This window comes from Macaca fascicularis, chromosome 12, assembly GCF_037993035.2.
Source record: "Macaca fascicularis isolate 582-1 chromosome 12, T2T-MFA8v1.1".
Taxonomy (NCBI): Eukaryota; Metazoa; Chordata; class Mammalia; order Primates; family Cercopithecidae; genus Macaca; species Macaca fascicularis.
Genome location: NC_088386.1, coordinates 19,942,742 through 19,958,597, shown reverse-complemented (window position 1 = coordinate 19,958,597; position 15,856 = coordinate 19,942,742). Strand labels below are relative to the sequence as shown.

At 46.5% G+C, this 15,856-nt stretch overlaps 1 protein-coding gene across 4 annotated transcripts in view; it reads right to left on the bottom strand.

Moving 5' to 3' along the window:
- MGAT5 (alpha-1,6-mannosylglycoprotein 6-beta-N-acetylglucosaminyltransferase) overlaps window positions 1-7,948 on the bottom strand; it is a 329,469-nt gene extending 321,521 nt beyond the window's left edge. For all 4 annotated transcript variants that reach the window (XM_005572984.5, XM_074008906.1, XM_005572985.5 and 1 more), the window contains exon 1: window positions 7,591-7,948. The gene's annotated coding sequence lies outside the window, so the exon portion shown is untranslated. The remainder of the gene's footprint in view (window positions 1-7,590) is intronic.
- Window positions 7,949-15,856: the final 7,908 nt, after the last annotated feature.

The following is a 15,856-nucleotide window of genomic DNA, read 5'->3' as shown; positions in this document are numbered from 1 at the left end:
AGGACAGACTAAAGAAACTGAAGTAGCTGAGTGTGCAGAACCCAGCCACACAGGCACACTAGTAGAACCCTCCAAGTGTAGAAGTTAAGTGATGCATCGCTTTTCAGATAAGAAATCAGAATCACTAAGCACAGAATCGGTCCACATGAAGACAGTCAGCTAAGTGCAGAAGCCTCACCTGCCACAGTCGGAGTTCACTCACGATGCCACGCTGCCTGGACAGCTCATCTCGTGGCTCCAGCACACCAGGCCTGGAGCTTCCAGCCTGCACCCATGAGAGCTCCATGACACTCCTTTCTTTATTGGAGCTACGTGTTTCTTTTTTTGTTTTGTGGGGGGGTTTATTTGGAACAAGCCTGGGGGCGGGGGAAGGGGGATCCTTTCCCTTGATGGAGCTCACTGCACATAAGAATTGCAAAGGAGGAATGGTGAACCTGTAAAAGTTGATCCTATTTACCCAGAAGAATTATATTTGTGTGTAATGTACAGTGAAGACTGCCCACATAACAATGTCATCTTTAAAACTGCCAAGCATCATAGCTAAAAATCAAAGGAAGAAAGGGAGAATGTCCCATTAAGAACTTTTTTTACAGAGGGAAGGCAATCAAGATGAACAGAGGGGCTTGAAGCCATGTTTGCAAAGGTCTTACACAAGACTGGGGACACTGCATGATGAAGATTACTGGGGGAAGGGGACAGAGGGAAACTCCTCTTCCCTGCCATATCCTCACCGGGTGGGGCCTCTAACCGTAGGTGCTCTAAACATTACAGGAAAGGGGAGGAAGGAAATATACCAAACAGAAACACTAAGAAAGATGCCAAAGGAAAACAGAGAGATCACACACTGCATGAGGCAAAGATGGTGCTTTTTCTTTGCATCCAAGAAAGAATCGGTCATTTAGAAAACTCACCGGCATGGATGCTTGTAAATAACAAACTGGAGGTGAAAATAACAGATGGTTAAAAAAAAAAAAAAAAAGCAGCTGCAAAACCGCAAGAAGACTGACACCAAACTCTCTTACGTTGAAAGGTAGTAGTTACACACTGAATGTGTAGACAGAATCTGGCCCTGCTGGTGGCAGTATGTAAACACCTAGCCACATCCCCAGGGCGCTGTGTGAGGAACCACAGAAGGCTATGAGCCTGGTCATCGTCCCTACTCTTTGAATCTCAATTAATCTCAATTTCCCAAGGGAAAAAATAGCTTCACTAAAGGAAAGCAGGTTATTTCAGGGCTGAAAGTAAGGACCAAGGTTTTTTATTTCTAAACATACAAAGATAAACATCCCCAAAGAGAGTAACAATAAAGGGCTGATTCTTCTTAGTTAAGCTTTTCAGCTGTCTGCTAAATAGTCTACCGGTAAGGGCAAAAACAATCTGAATGTGTTCTCAACCTTCTTTTCAATTTAATAAGGGAATTTCAGTTATGTTACACCTCTTTTGCCACATGTATAGGATTAAGCAAGATGACGAACTGAACAGATCTTTGGAGTGCCTTCAATCCCCTCTTACGTCTCAACCTAACAACTGAGGCCCAAAGTGGTCACACGGGCTGAATTAGTGTGTTCTTCATCTACATTTCCCTTTATCACTAAACTTAACTCTCCTGGGTGTGCACTGACCAGGCTTAGACTTTAAACTCCTTGGGTAGCCAGGGACTATTTATTCAGCAGAAGCATTCCGAATCAGGAGTAGGTGAGGGCAGGAAAGGAAATGGGTGCTCACTGCTATGTCCAACGGGAAGATTCCAGAAAGTGTGGCGACCTCGGGTTCAGAGGAGCATTTTGTGTGGCCCTGCTCTCTCTCTAGGATTCCACAGACACTGCGGGAACATCTTTACAGGCACCCTTTATCAGAAATGTTAAGGAAGAGTCCTCATACCTCTTCCAGGTCACCCCTCACCCACCCCATACTCCTAAAGAAAGGAAATCAAGGCTGAGAGGAGCCAGCAGCCCTAAAACACAGAGAATTAGTAAGAGTGAAATGGAAAATCCAGCCTAGACTGAATTCTTATGATGTCAAACTTAAAAGATGACATGAGAAAGGGAACCCTTCATTCCAAAGGACATAGATTCTCCCAGCTGGGGATGATAGGAGGGAACGGGGCCACACCAACCTGCTCCCCACCACATTCCAAGGTGAAGCTGGGTGTGAGCACACAGTGGGCTCCAGGGAGGAACAGATGCCCAGTAGCCATCAATTCTCTTCCTGTATCATCCCTATAAACAAAGCAGGCAGGCACCCATTATCAACTGTTACCAACTGTTCCTGTGGGACCACAGATGAGATGTGAGGTCCAGCTTTGCCACAGTTGCCTGCTGGTGAGAGTTTGAGAAGGTCCCTCCAACTCTCTGCATGGTGACCTCAGCTAGAAAGAGGAGGGCCCCCCTGCGGTGCCGCTGGGTATCTATGAAGCCCTCTCGGCTTGGGTTGGAAAGAAGGTGCTGGCTAGTACAGGGCAGGCTCATCAGCCTTAACCACTACTCACAGCCCAACCCACACTGGCTCTGGACCTAGACCACCTGGTTTCAAATCCTTGCTCTGCCACTCAGTAGCTGTTTGTGACCTTAGCTAGATTTCCTGACCTCACGATGTTACAGTCTCTCCATGTATAAACCGGGAATAACACAGCATCTACCTCATTGTTCAGGGAAATACCTGGAGTACAAAAGAAGCATCTGCAATAATGCCAATCGGGGAAGATAGATGTTTTTCATCGCCATCATTCCTATTTTCTTGCCCACCTTTTCTGATGTTTCTCCACCAAGACATATAATACAATCTCTATGATGATCACCAACATAACAAACTCCCACGCGGGGACCCAGACATGGAAAAGACCCAAAACAAATAGAGTGGAAGGCTTTTCTCTGTAGGATACTTACAATAAGTTTTAAAAAACATTTCACCAGCATGACAGGACTTATAAGCAGTCTGTGCACCGAACTACAACATTACAGCGTGAAGTTCAAACAGGAGTGGGTGGGTGGCACATGTTCCCTCAAGGGCCAGCCACACAAATCACAAAGGGATGCAAATAAGTGAGGCTGTTATTATTCTAGGGATAACCTTGAAGTGCTGACATTTTAAAAAGTAAACCTATTGCAAGCACCAGTAGTTAACTCTTACTAGTAACAGAAGTACTTGAGTGTAACTCATTCCTGAGTTCACTTTGTCAGGAAATAGAGTGGAGAAATATTCCTTAGCCATTGCAGGGAGCCACTTGAGCAAGGGTCAAGATCCAGCAGGCATTAATGCCAGCCTGGCAGTGAAGGTGACAAAGAGACAGTGCCAGTTTACAAGACAAACTGCTCCCACCAAACCCAGCCACCATAGCGTATAACCCTTGCCTGTCCTGATTTTTAAGACTGGGCAGAGTCCCAAGAGGAAAGCCCTGTCCCCATTCCAGAAGATTGCGTGTTTAGACAAGAGAACTGTGGGATTTTGAACAAATAAAGTGATTCCTCCAAACCCTCCCATGAACACACATAGCCCTGCAGATATGACAAAGTCAAGGAACGATGCACTTAATTGTGACAATGAAAAAAATAAATAAAACAGCCCAAATGGGCAAACGCAAAGCTCGAGTCCAAACTCCTCAGGCTGAGAACGTGGTTACAGTGCTAAGGCTCCTGGGACCCACCTTGGCGGCTTTCCAAGAGCTATTAGTTTGCATTAACACACAGTAAAAGAAGGTCTGATAAATTAAAAGTGAGATAATTTAGGAGGACATCTTTATACCCAGCACCAGCCCAGTGCATGGCACATGGCAGATGCTAGATAAATGCTCATCAGCAGCCAGCATCAGTCACAACTGTGAATGTTGACACAGGATGTAAAACATGTATAGGGATATGGCTTAGATTAGAGACTTTAAGGGTTTGAGAGATCATTACTTAATTTCAAAGAGAAATTTGAAAGTGTAGCCATCTTCTGGCTACTAAGAGTGACTCTATACTTCAAAGCAATTATTAACTTTAAAGGCAGCCTGGTAAAACCTGCACTGACAAGTCCCAAATGCTTATTTATTTCTCACCCTATCTTCTCAATTGTCACCCAGATAGCAATCCCCCCATATAAAATTATTTCCTCCCTTTTCTCAAGTATCATCTGAATTATAGCAGGCAAAACTACCCATCAACCTGTTCATCTGACACCAGGACCCTTCCCCAAACTTTGAAATTCACCACAGGAAACCCCCAGAGACAAAGCTAACAGCACACACTTTCCTGAGGCCTATTATAACAGCATCAACACAGAATGCCACTCCCAACCACTCCTCCTCCATGCCTCCTAGGGCCAGGAGCCCATGACACATAACGAGGAAGGAAGACAATTGAGTTCCTACTGTGCTTAAAGCCTCTTGAGAAAGAGCAGAGCAGCCATCTGTCTGTATGACGGGAAGGAGAGGCCAGAAACTTTCCAACCCAGATCTTACAGATGACTGCTCTTTGCAGTTTTCTACACATCTCTGCAGGGTACACTAGTCACTGCCTGTCCCCTGCCAAAATTAATCCAGGGATGTCTCTGTAATGCCTTAGATCCTGAGACACATGGAACATTAGGGAAAAGTTGTGTCAAATGTCAGAGTGATACCTAGAACAGTTCCTGGGAACTCCTACTTCCAAAGGCCTCCCCGTCAGCTAGGGTCACAGGGGATTCTAGCATTTCAATGCTTTTGGAGGACGGCTGCACAGAAGGTGGCTTGGTTATTTTAAAACTAAGAAAATTGAATGGGATGAGAGATTATGTGAATGCCTGTGATTTCCTGAGGTCCCTTCCAGCTTCCAGATTCTACCAAAGAACACAGCATATGCATGTACATAGGCACACACCTCTTTATAAAAATGTATACAGATGAGGGAATATATATAAATGAGTACTATATTCACACTTCCAGACACAAAGCACTTGAAATGCACACTGCTGAGGAGATCAAAAAGCCCATGAGCTGCTCTGCAGCAGCAGCTGGAGCACACAGTTGCCACCGGCAGATCGGGGCAGAACTCCCCACGCCTCCTGCCATTGCAGTTCACCTTAAAACCAACTGGTGGCTGCTTGTGTAGGTGCAAACCCTGCAAAGCTCCAAAGCAGGACTGCAGATTCCTTCACCGAATGACTCCAGTCACGAGTGTCCTAGAGTGAAGAAGGCAGGGTGAAACAAAGGAGGAGATGAAAGAAAAAGCCCAAACCCTATGCCCAGGCAGAGCCACCCCAGCAGAGGCAGATGCCAGACAGAGCAACTTCCTTCTCCTCTTCTCCCAGCCCCTACAAAGGGTGAAACAGTCACCCTTTTGCCCCTCCTCCATCACCTTGCTTTTCAGGGCCTCTCCAAGTAAGGCTGACGACATGGGCATTTAAATGAGCATTTAAAAGCAGGGTGATGGAGGAGGGCAAGAGGAAAAAACTAAACTGGAAAAAACTAAAAAGCTCTCTAGAAAAGAGAGCTTTGCTCTAAGCCGGGCACGGTGGGTCACGCCTATAATTCCAGCACTTTGGAAAGCCGAGGCAGGTGGATCACCGGAGGTCAGGAGTTCGCGACCAGCCTGACCAATAGGGTGAAACCCCGTCTCTACTAAAAATGAAAAATTAGCCAGGCATGGTGACAGGCGCCTGAAATCCCAGCTACTTGGGGGGCTGAGGCAAGAGAATCGCTTGAACCCGGGAAGCTGAGGATGCAGTGAGCTGAGAACGCGCCATTGCACTCCAGCCTGGGCAACAAGAGCAAAACCCCATCTTAAAAAAAAAAAAAAAAAAAAAAGACAGGAGAGCTTTGCTCTAATCTTAACTGCCAAATAAATCTGAGGATGCCCATCTCAGCCCTGAACAATAGCAACAAAAATAATTTATAGGAAAGAAGTGGGGACGGGGGGAGGGGGGTGAAAATTCATTCACGAAAGATCTCAGGTGCTTTGCCCTTCATGAAAAAATGTTCAGTGATTTTCTCGGGTCAGACAAGGGAGTTCTGATGCAGCCGCAAGGCTTAGGATGTTCATTCATGACACAGAGATTAACACTGGGGAGTCTCTTGGAGTAAAAACCAAGTTGATCAGGTCCTGACAATAAACTGGGGGGTGGGCGGTCAGTTCAACGACCTAGCTTCCCACTCGCATCTCTTTAGAATGAGGTGCTACCTCTAACACTTGGGTCTGGGTGTGTTTACAAGTGCGATGTTGCCATCCACCCGAACCCCACAGAAACCCGAGTTTGCCCCTTCCCAACTTCACAGACCTAGAAGTACCCAACCTCCCCTAACTGGGCCGCCAGAGCCAGGTGCAGATAGCGGCGGCCACCCGGGGCCAGGCCTGGCAGTGGGTCCCAGGAGGGCCGGGCCCTAGACTGAATCCATCCACATCACCCGGTTCCCGCAGCCCTGAGGAGCCAAGCACCCATCAGCGCTCCAAACGCCTCTGGACAATGCAAGCGCCACCCCCTTCCCTCTTCGGCTCTTCCGCGCGGCGGCTACAAAACCACGGCTTTGTGTGTGACAGCAAGTGTGTGCGCGAGCGTCCCTGGGCTCACACACCCCCTTGCACCCCGCCTGCTCGCCGCGCCAGGTCCGGGCACCAAGAGGGCGCACAGCGCGCAGGTCCACCAGGCTGAGAGTCGCGCTCCAGGCCTCTGGCCACCCCGCCACTGAGAGCAGGGGCTAACACCCACGCCCCCAATCCCGGCTGCGGGGGCAGCGGGGGAGAGCAGAGCGCGGAGCTCAACTGAGGCGAGGCAGGGGCCAGGGGCGCAGAGGAGCCACAGGCAAGAGCGGCGCCCACGACTCTCTAGCCCCGCCGCCCCCAACTTTGCGAGCCAAGGGCCAGGAGTGGGCCAGGAGGGGGCCGGGGCGGCTCACGACTCGGCAGGAAGTTCCCAGGACCGCACTGAGCATGCTCTCGGGGAGTGTGTGCGCGGGTGTGGGCTCTGCGCTCCCTGCAGCCTCCCAGACCCGGCAGCAGCGCTGAGCGCGCCGGCGGGATCGTGGACCCGTGGGCCGTCCCCTAACAGCTGGGGCGCCCCCGGGCCTCCTGGACCCTCAGGCCCGGAGCACCGGCCCGCCGCATGCCTCCTCCCTAGGGGCTCAGGGCCAGCCTCCCTCCTTCTTCCTTCCTCCCTACTGGCCTCTGGCCGAGCCCGCCCAGTGCGCCTGGGTCCCGAGGACCCCGGCCCGGCCCACGCCTGCGGCGTGACCCCCACCGAGCTCCTCCGCGGTCCGAGCGCCCATCTACCATCCCTGGCCGCTCGCCTCCAGCCCGCGCAACCAGAGCTTCCTTTGGACTGTCCCTAGGAAAGCCGACAAGCCCCCTCGTCACGGGGCCTGGTGGGTTCAGCCTCCCCCGGGAGGCGCTGCCGGGGGCAGGTGGGCTCCTCAAGGCTCGTCCCCCGTCTGCACTCCGGGGTCCTGCAGAGAGGCCGGGGCCGGGGCACCCACGCAGGCGGCAGAGGAACGACGGAAGGAAGCCCCCGACCGCGCCGACCCCGGTGCGGGCTCTCCTCGCCCGCGCCCGGTTCCCCGTGCCCCCAGCGGTCCCCTCTGCGCGCATCACCCCGCGAGGATGACGAGCTCCGACGCGATCATCCCGATCCGGCAGCTCTTACCTCCTTGTTGGGCAGCAGCAGCAGCCAGGAGCACCCGCCGGCCGCCGTGCCCGCGGGGCCCAAGGCGCTGGGTCGCGACGCCCCGAGCCTGCGGCGCGGCTACCTGGGCTGGATCGCGCCCGGGGCCGCCGCCGCCGCGGGAGCCGCAGGGCCGCCGCCGAGCGGGCCGCGGCAGGGACGGTCTGCAAACTACCAGCCTTGGCGGGGCCGCGCGCAGCGCGTCCACACTCAGCCCCGACGCAGCAGAGACGCTCCTCTGGGAGCTCAGTAGACCGGGGCGGGAGTCTGTCCTCAATTCCTGGCAACCCTCCCCTAGTCGACCTCACCAACTTCTCCCCGCTTCTGGGCTCGTGGCTCTAGGAGGCAGAAATTCCGGCCGGGGACGTTTGGCAAACTCCCCGCCCCCGGCCTCGGGCTCAGCCAATTCGGAACGCCCCAGCTTCTCAGGGGCCGTCGGCAAACTCTCAACCCTGTCTAGGAGGACTTCTCCCAGCCACTCTGTTCCGCAGCCCAAGGGGAGAAAGGAGCGAGCGCGGGACCTCCGATCGAGGTCATAAATAATATTCTAACAAGGTCAGGGGCGGTGTGCAGATATTGATATGACAATGCATCCTCCGGAGTGGCGCAGTCCAAGCCCCAAAGGACAAGGGGCCTTACAGCAGCGGAGCCCAGTGATGGGGAGACTGTGGTCTCAACCATCTTAGGGGTGCAGGCAACTTTAACAAAACGCCCTGAGGCTGTTTACTCTTTCTTAGAACGCATTACACAAAGCAGTATGTATACAGCCATTTGGTTTTCGTGACCTAGGGCAAGCCACTTAACCATTTGAATTCATCTTTATCTATGAGCATAATAAATGCTGCTTCATGAGGTTACTGTGAAGATGATATGAAATATATGTGAAATACTTAGGGATATCTGGCACTTAATACATGAAATCCATTCTTCCTTCTCTGCCCTGCTCCCACTCGCGGATTTTAGGAACACTCCAGATGAGCTAGCTGAAAACTGCACTGTTGTAAATTCACAAATAAAACACATCCTGTGCCCTGAAGGCACCACAAAGAACATTGACTGACATGACAGATTAAATCCAACCAAGCCCCAGGAGAGAGAATGCCATACATTTACATCGATAAGCATTATAGTTTATTGTTAAGTAGTATCTGGAATGGAGGAAGAGTGGGCTATTAAGTTCGTGGTAGAATCCACAAGATCATAACCCCAGCAAGTTCCAGACCCCATAACCAGTCACTACATCCAGACCTCATAAGGATTCATATTCAGTTTCCTCTGATCTGCCCTGCAGGACTTCACCCCTACTTCGTTGTCCTCTCTGGGGTCTTATTTCTTGGACTTAGATTACCCCCACCCTACTACCCACCCTCCCCACCAGAGGCATTTACAAACTGAGAATCATGGAATTTTTAGACCCTAGAAATGATTCAGTCCCTCTCCTTCATTTTGTAAGTGAGCTCATAGCTGGTTGAGGTCTCCTGACCCCAGGACCTTAAAAGGGCACATCCATAGCCTCTCCTGCACTGAGCAAGTTCTGGGCTTTGGGCACCTTATGTCAATCCTGTCTTCTAGCTTAGCTGGAGGAAATGGCTCTAACACTTCCTGACCAGATGAGCCCCAAATTATCAGCCACTTGGCTCCTCAGCTATTATGAACTGTCAAGTCAAGATACTAAAAAACCACAGGGAAATCTGCAAGGCCAGGATGACTAAGAAAAGACCTTTTGGTGAAATCCCAGTAATGTTCTGAGGCACGTATTTCCCTCAGTCCCTTGAGAGAAAATAGAGTCTCTAGCTCTCCCCAAGCACCAGGAGGGAAATAGAAGAATGGTGACATCTGGTGGCCGGGACTTGCTGTACTTCATACAGATCATGCAGATTCTAATCATAATAGATTGGATTTGAAGCCAAGTTCCCACGGGTGGTTAATAATGGTAACACCTGGTTGCCTAGAGATTTCTGAAAGGCATCAATCATTTCAATTTTATGAACCCGCTGCTATAGAAGATATTACAGATGGTTTTGTTTCAGGATATTTTTTATAAAAAGTATATGTGTATATAGAGAAATTAAGTAAATTCGCTTGTATACACAAATATGTATTTTCCATATATGTATTACATATTCTATTTATTTATATAAATAATACACCTGCAATGCCTTTAAGAAAAATTAATACTATCTAAATTGTTTTTCCCACAGTTAAGATTACAATTTTTATTATTCATTGCTAAAGGACACCGTTTATAGACATAAAGATGCTTATTAGGATGCAGCTATATATTTCATCACATCCTCTCAAGAGACAATTCATTACAAACTTGGGAAGAAAATAACATAACAGGATTTCAATAGTAAAAGCCCTGGCAGCTGATGGCCAAGGTCATGCATTCCTGGTGAAAAGAGATTCACTTTTAGCATTTCCACCGCTTGCAAACAACGGGTGTCAGGTTAAAAAAAGAAAGATACTTAGGACTATTTCACAACAATGCAACAGTGTCTGTTGGTATTGCTAAGTCTACTCTAACTGTATTGCTTCATTTCTTTTCATTTGTCTGTCACATGTATAATACTTTAAATAATTGCTCAATTATAAGCATAGTAAACACAGCTTTTTACATATAATCAAGTATAGTCAGCCTCTGTATCTGCGGATTTCGATCTGTGATTGATTGAATCTGAGGATTTAGGATCCTCCGAATCCATGCTTACAGAGGACCAACTATGTATTGTTTCTCAGCATCTCTTACAAAGCTCTATGTGAGTTATATTTTAACAATTCATGGAGCAGATTTTACTATACCTATTTCATAGAAAAAGAAGCCAAGACTTAGAAAAGGTAAGTAATATACTTACAGATAGGCAATGTTGATCAGGATCAGAGCCAGGATCGAACCCAAAGTTTGCCTGACTCCAAAGCCCAGAACCTTTCTATTACGCCATGCTGTTCACCCCAGACAACCAGGAAGAAAGGAAGATCCAGCAGAAAGTACTGTGAGTAATACCATAAATATTAAAGGGGATATTTAAGGTGCCCTACATAGACCAGGTTTCTTGACCTATTCAAACTGCATGAAAATTATAAGCAACAAAAATAACAATTATGTATGTAAACCTTATAAAGCTGGGACCCATGTGGTTCAGTCTTTGAACTGGTGTCTGTGAAATAAACAAAGGAAATATTTTTCTGCCCAGGACCTGAACTCTAATGGCTTGGGGAATTATCCACTATGTAATCTTGGTGCAAGATAAAACCTCTGATGGTAAAGGTGCTTACCAAATTTTTAGGGCAGCGTTGCTAGTGGTAGTGCCATAATGCTCATGATGTAAGCTGTGATGCCTGGCAGATAGCGATCCAGGTGACAATGTCTTCACCTTGCCAGATTTGAGGAGTTCTTTCTATATGCATTCCTCTGGCCTCCACCTTCTTCTTCTTTCTTGTTTCTTCTCTTTTTTTTGAGACAGGTTCTCACTCTTTTGCCCAGGCTGGAGTGCAGCGGCATAATCACAGCTCACTGGCAGCCTCGACCTTCGAGGCTCAAGTGATCCTCCCACCTCTGCCTCCCAAGTAGCTGGGACTACAGGTGCAAGCCATCACACCCAGCTAACTTTTTAATTTTTTTTTATAGAGATGGGGTCTCTCTATTTTGCCCAGGCTGGTCTTGAACCCCTGGGCTCGAGTGATCTTCCTTAATTGGTCAGAGTAAGTTTCTGTTGCTTGTGGTTAAGTAGCCTGACTGATACAGACATTTGAATTAACAGGCATAGACCCTAAGGGAAATAGATGAAATCAGGGATAGGTTATCTAGTCTGATTAAGGTTGAGGGCTGAAAACTCAGCTTCTTTAAAGGTCTTTGATGCAGGTAGCCCATGGTATACGGTGGCAAAAGTTTGTTATCAACTGTATACATCTACAATGAAGTACCCATTGAAATCAAGCTTTGGGGTAACCAAGTGACAACTGAGCAATGAGACTTAGGAATAAGATTCTCACAATAAGACCGTGAGAGTAAGGTGGTTGTTTTTTATGGAGCTGAACAGCTTTTTTTTTTTTTTTTTTTTGAGACAGAGTCTTGCTCTGTCACCCAGGTTGGAGTGCAGTGGTGTACTCTCAGCTCACTGCAATCTCTGCCTCCCAGGTTCAAGCGATTCTCCTGCCTCAGCCTCCCAAGTAGCTGGCACTACAGGTGCACGCCACCATGCCTGGTTAATTTTTTGTATTTTTAGTAGAGACGGGGTTTCACCATGTTAGCCAGGATGGTCTCCATCTCCTGACCTCGTGATCCACCCGCCTTGGCCTCCCAAAGTGCTGGGATTACAGGTGTGAGCCACTGCACCCAGCCTGAGCAGCTTTAAAAAATAAAATTACGAGCTGAAATTCTTACATTCTCAGCTCAAGGTACCTATAAACCAGGGCTTTTCTATGACTTCTGAAACAGACAAGCAGAAAACCTTTTGATTTCTAGCAGGTGGAGGTCAAAGTAAGTGAAAAAACCTCAAATATTAATCTTTTGGATTGCTGAATTACAAAGTCACTTGCATTCATAGCCTGACCACTCTCTTATTTGAAACCAAAAGCATTAATTAGAACTTCATTAGGACCCTGAGGATTGAATGGAGTTACATAGGACAATTCAGATGACTTCATTGATGTACTCCACACCCCTCAGGCCTTGTGTTGGCTTCCTTTGCCAAATGAAGGCAGTCATGAGGTTCTTGCTGCTTTGATTGAGATCCTCTAATGACCTGGCTTGAGGGTGTTGACTTGAAACTTTATACCCTGTGCCAAATACTCCTCATTTTCTCTCACTACAAATCCCAGCACTCCTCAAAAGGCCAATTGGAAAGGCAAACTCTGAAAGAAAAGACTCATCCATCATAGGAGGTGTGAGATTCTGCTAATTTATAAAAGCAAAAGTCCAGGGAATATGTGTGGAGAGAAATTCTGAGAATGCTAGACCAAGGAGGGAAGAACATAGCCTTAGATGAGGCTGAATGTATCGATATGGAGGCATGAGCAAAGATTCTAGACTCAATGAGTTCACCTGGGCAGTTGGGAGTAGCATTAATCATCTGCTTAGTTAGCTGCTGAAGTCTAGACTCATGAGGACTGATGTAAACAATAATGCTAGTTGGCATACATGTAACCCTTACTAGGTGCCAAGCACTTTTCAAAATGCTATCATATATCAAATTATCTTATTATAATAATAAACCTATGAGACAGGTGGTAACATCCTCATTTATTAAAGGGAAAACTTAGGCATATATAGGTTAAATAACTTGCCACGTGCAGCTTGTAATTGGTAAAGCTGAGATTCAAATCAGATAGCCTGGTTCCAGAGTCTGAGCTTTTTAGGTCTATGCTAAGTTATATTTATGAGAGTGAGATGCCAGGGATACCTTGCTATGTAGAGGGAGAATCCAAGAATTTAAGAAAATGCTCTAATAGATGTATCAAGTGTTATCTACTTATCTCCCTCAATGCTATGTTCTCTAAGATGCCCCAGAAGAAACATATTCACCTCAGCACTGAGGAGTCCACTGATGAGGGGAATGCCAGCATTTTTGGAAAGCTGTGTAGTGGCTTTTCTCTGGAGGACAGACTTATTAACAAAAAGTGTGGTCCTTGCTCAGTTTCCAAACTCATTAGCCTCAAGTCCTTCAAAGAAGAGAGAGAGTGGATACACTTGTGGCAGACACCACTGGATGGTCAACCTAAAGTCATTGCAAGTCCAATTTCCTTGGCTACATCCCACTTTGGAGTCTGCAAAACTAGATATTTGCTTTCTCAGGCTCTACTCTAGTAGTACGAGGGGATGGGGCAGCATGTGACCCAGTTCTGGCCAAAGGAAAGTCCACTGAGGGATTCTGGGACAGATATTTTGTTTCTTTTAAAAAGAAATGCAGGAGGAGCTAAGTGCTTACCCTGGACACCCCTGGACTTCCTGCCTTTGAATGAGGTCATGAAGCCTTGAACTGTAACAGCCATCATTCAAACACAAGGTATAAGCCTAAACTGAAAGCCACTTGGATAATGCAGTAAGGAAAGATGAAAGGAGCCTGGGTCTTTGAAGAACCATTCCTCTACAACTCTGTAGCTCCAGGTTTGTTGTTAAAGGAGGGAAACAAATTCCTACTTGTTATGGTATTATTGTTCCACTTTTCTAACACCTATAGCCTAAACACATTTCTGAATGATCAAGTAACCTTTGAGGAAGGACCCCAAATGATACCACTGATATATACTGTGTATCTTCCTTCCAACAACCATAAGAAATTTCCAAACCGTTCATATTCTGACCCTGTATTTCTTGAAAACTTTGAGGAGAAGCCAAATACATTTATATCATTTACAGCAATACATTTTTTAAGTCCCCTTTCCCTTTCTATGTAAGCCGCACTGATCATATGGTACAGCTGCTCCACAGCATCTAGTTCCATGGGTCTCCAGCTCTTTCCTTTCTCCTCTCTCCTTCCCCACTGTTTCTATCTTTATGACGTGGGCTCCCCAGCCTCTCTCCAGCAAAACTGAGGAGGGAGGAGGAGGCACTTGTAACTACAAAATCCCTTTCAGTGACTTCCAATACTCTCCTATTAATAGTTGTTATTCCATCACACATTATTTTAACTTTCCAACTAAATGTTGTTACTGTTGCTTATAATGAACATTTCTGCATTTCTGAGCCAATTACTCACTGACTTTTATTTTTAAAGTAAAGATGCTTTCTTTTAGAAGACAGATTGGTCCAGTACAAGATCAACTCACATTTGAGAATGTCAAATGTTCACAAACTGCCTATTTTAAATATAATGACAATGCTTAAGACAATTTTATATGTAAAAACAGGGTAGCAAGGTTTATTTCTACAGAAGATTGTATTAATGACCCTATATTAGTTTTCAATTGCTGCTGTAGCAAATTACTTCAAACATAACAACTAAAAATAATACAAATTTATTATTTCACAGTTCTGGAGGTCAGAAGTCCAGAATAAGTCTTAAGGAATAAAAATCAATTGTCAGCAGACCTAGTCTCTTCTGGAGACTATAAAGGAGAATCTATTCCTTGCTTCTTCTAATTTCTAGAACTGTGGTACTCACTGGATCCAGGCAGCATCTCTCCAATCTCTGCTTCTTTTTCCAGTTTTTTTTATTTTTTATTTTTATTTTTGGAGATGGAGTTTTGCTCTGTCACCCGGGCTAGAGTGCAATGGCATGATCTCAGCTCACTGCAACCTCTGCCTCCCAGGTTCAAGCAATTCTCCTGCCTCAGCCTCCTGAGTAGCTGGTATTATAAGCACCCACCATCATGCCCAGCTAATTTCTGTATTTTTGTAGAGATAAGGTTTCACCTTGTTGGCCAGGCTGGTCTTGAACTCCTGACCTCAGGTGATCTGCCCACCTCCACCTCCCAAAGTGCTGGGATTACAGGTGTGAGCCACCGCACCCGGCCCTTCCTGCCCTCTTATAAGGATTCTTGTGATATATTTAGAGTCTGCCTAGATAACCCAGGATAATCTCCCCATTTTAAGACCCTTAGCAACCACGTGCAAAGTCCTTTTTTGCCATATAAAGTAATGTTCACAAGATCCAGGGATTATGTTGGGAACATCTTTGGGGGATCATTATTTAGCTTACCACCGTCTGCCCTCTGAGTCCCAAAGATTCACATCCATTCCATGTCAAACTACATTCACCTCTTCTCAATATCCCCAGAAGTCTCAACCTATCATAACATCAATTTAAAGTCCAAATTCTCTTTGAATATTACCATTTCAAATGCCCCAAATTTATTCATCTAAATTATCTAAATAAAAAATGGGTAAGACTCCGACTACGATCCATCTTAGGAAAAAATTCCTCTCTATCAGTGGACCAATAAAACTAGAAAATAAGTTATCTACTCCTAAAATACACTAGTGAGACAGGCACAGGATAACAGTTATAGACATTCCTATTCAAAAAGGGGAACATGGAATGAAGAAAGGAGTCTCCAGTCCCAAGCAATTTTGAAAACCAACTGTGAAAACTCCATTTCAAAAACTGAGATTAATCCTCTGTGACTCTTGCCTCAACTCTTGGGTCTGAGGCTCTATCCTCTGAATCATACTTCCTTTTTCAGGAAGAGGGCACATGTTGTCATCTAAGTAGGTTTTTTCTTGTTGTTGTTATTGTTAGTTGGTTTGTTTTTGTTTTTGAGCCATGCAGGCTGAAGTGCAGTGGTATGATCTTGGTGCACTGCACCT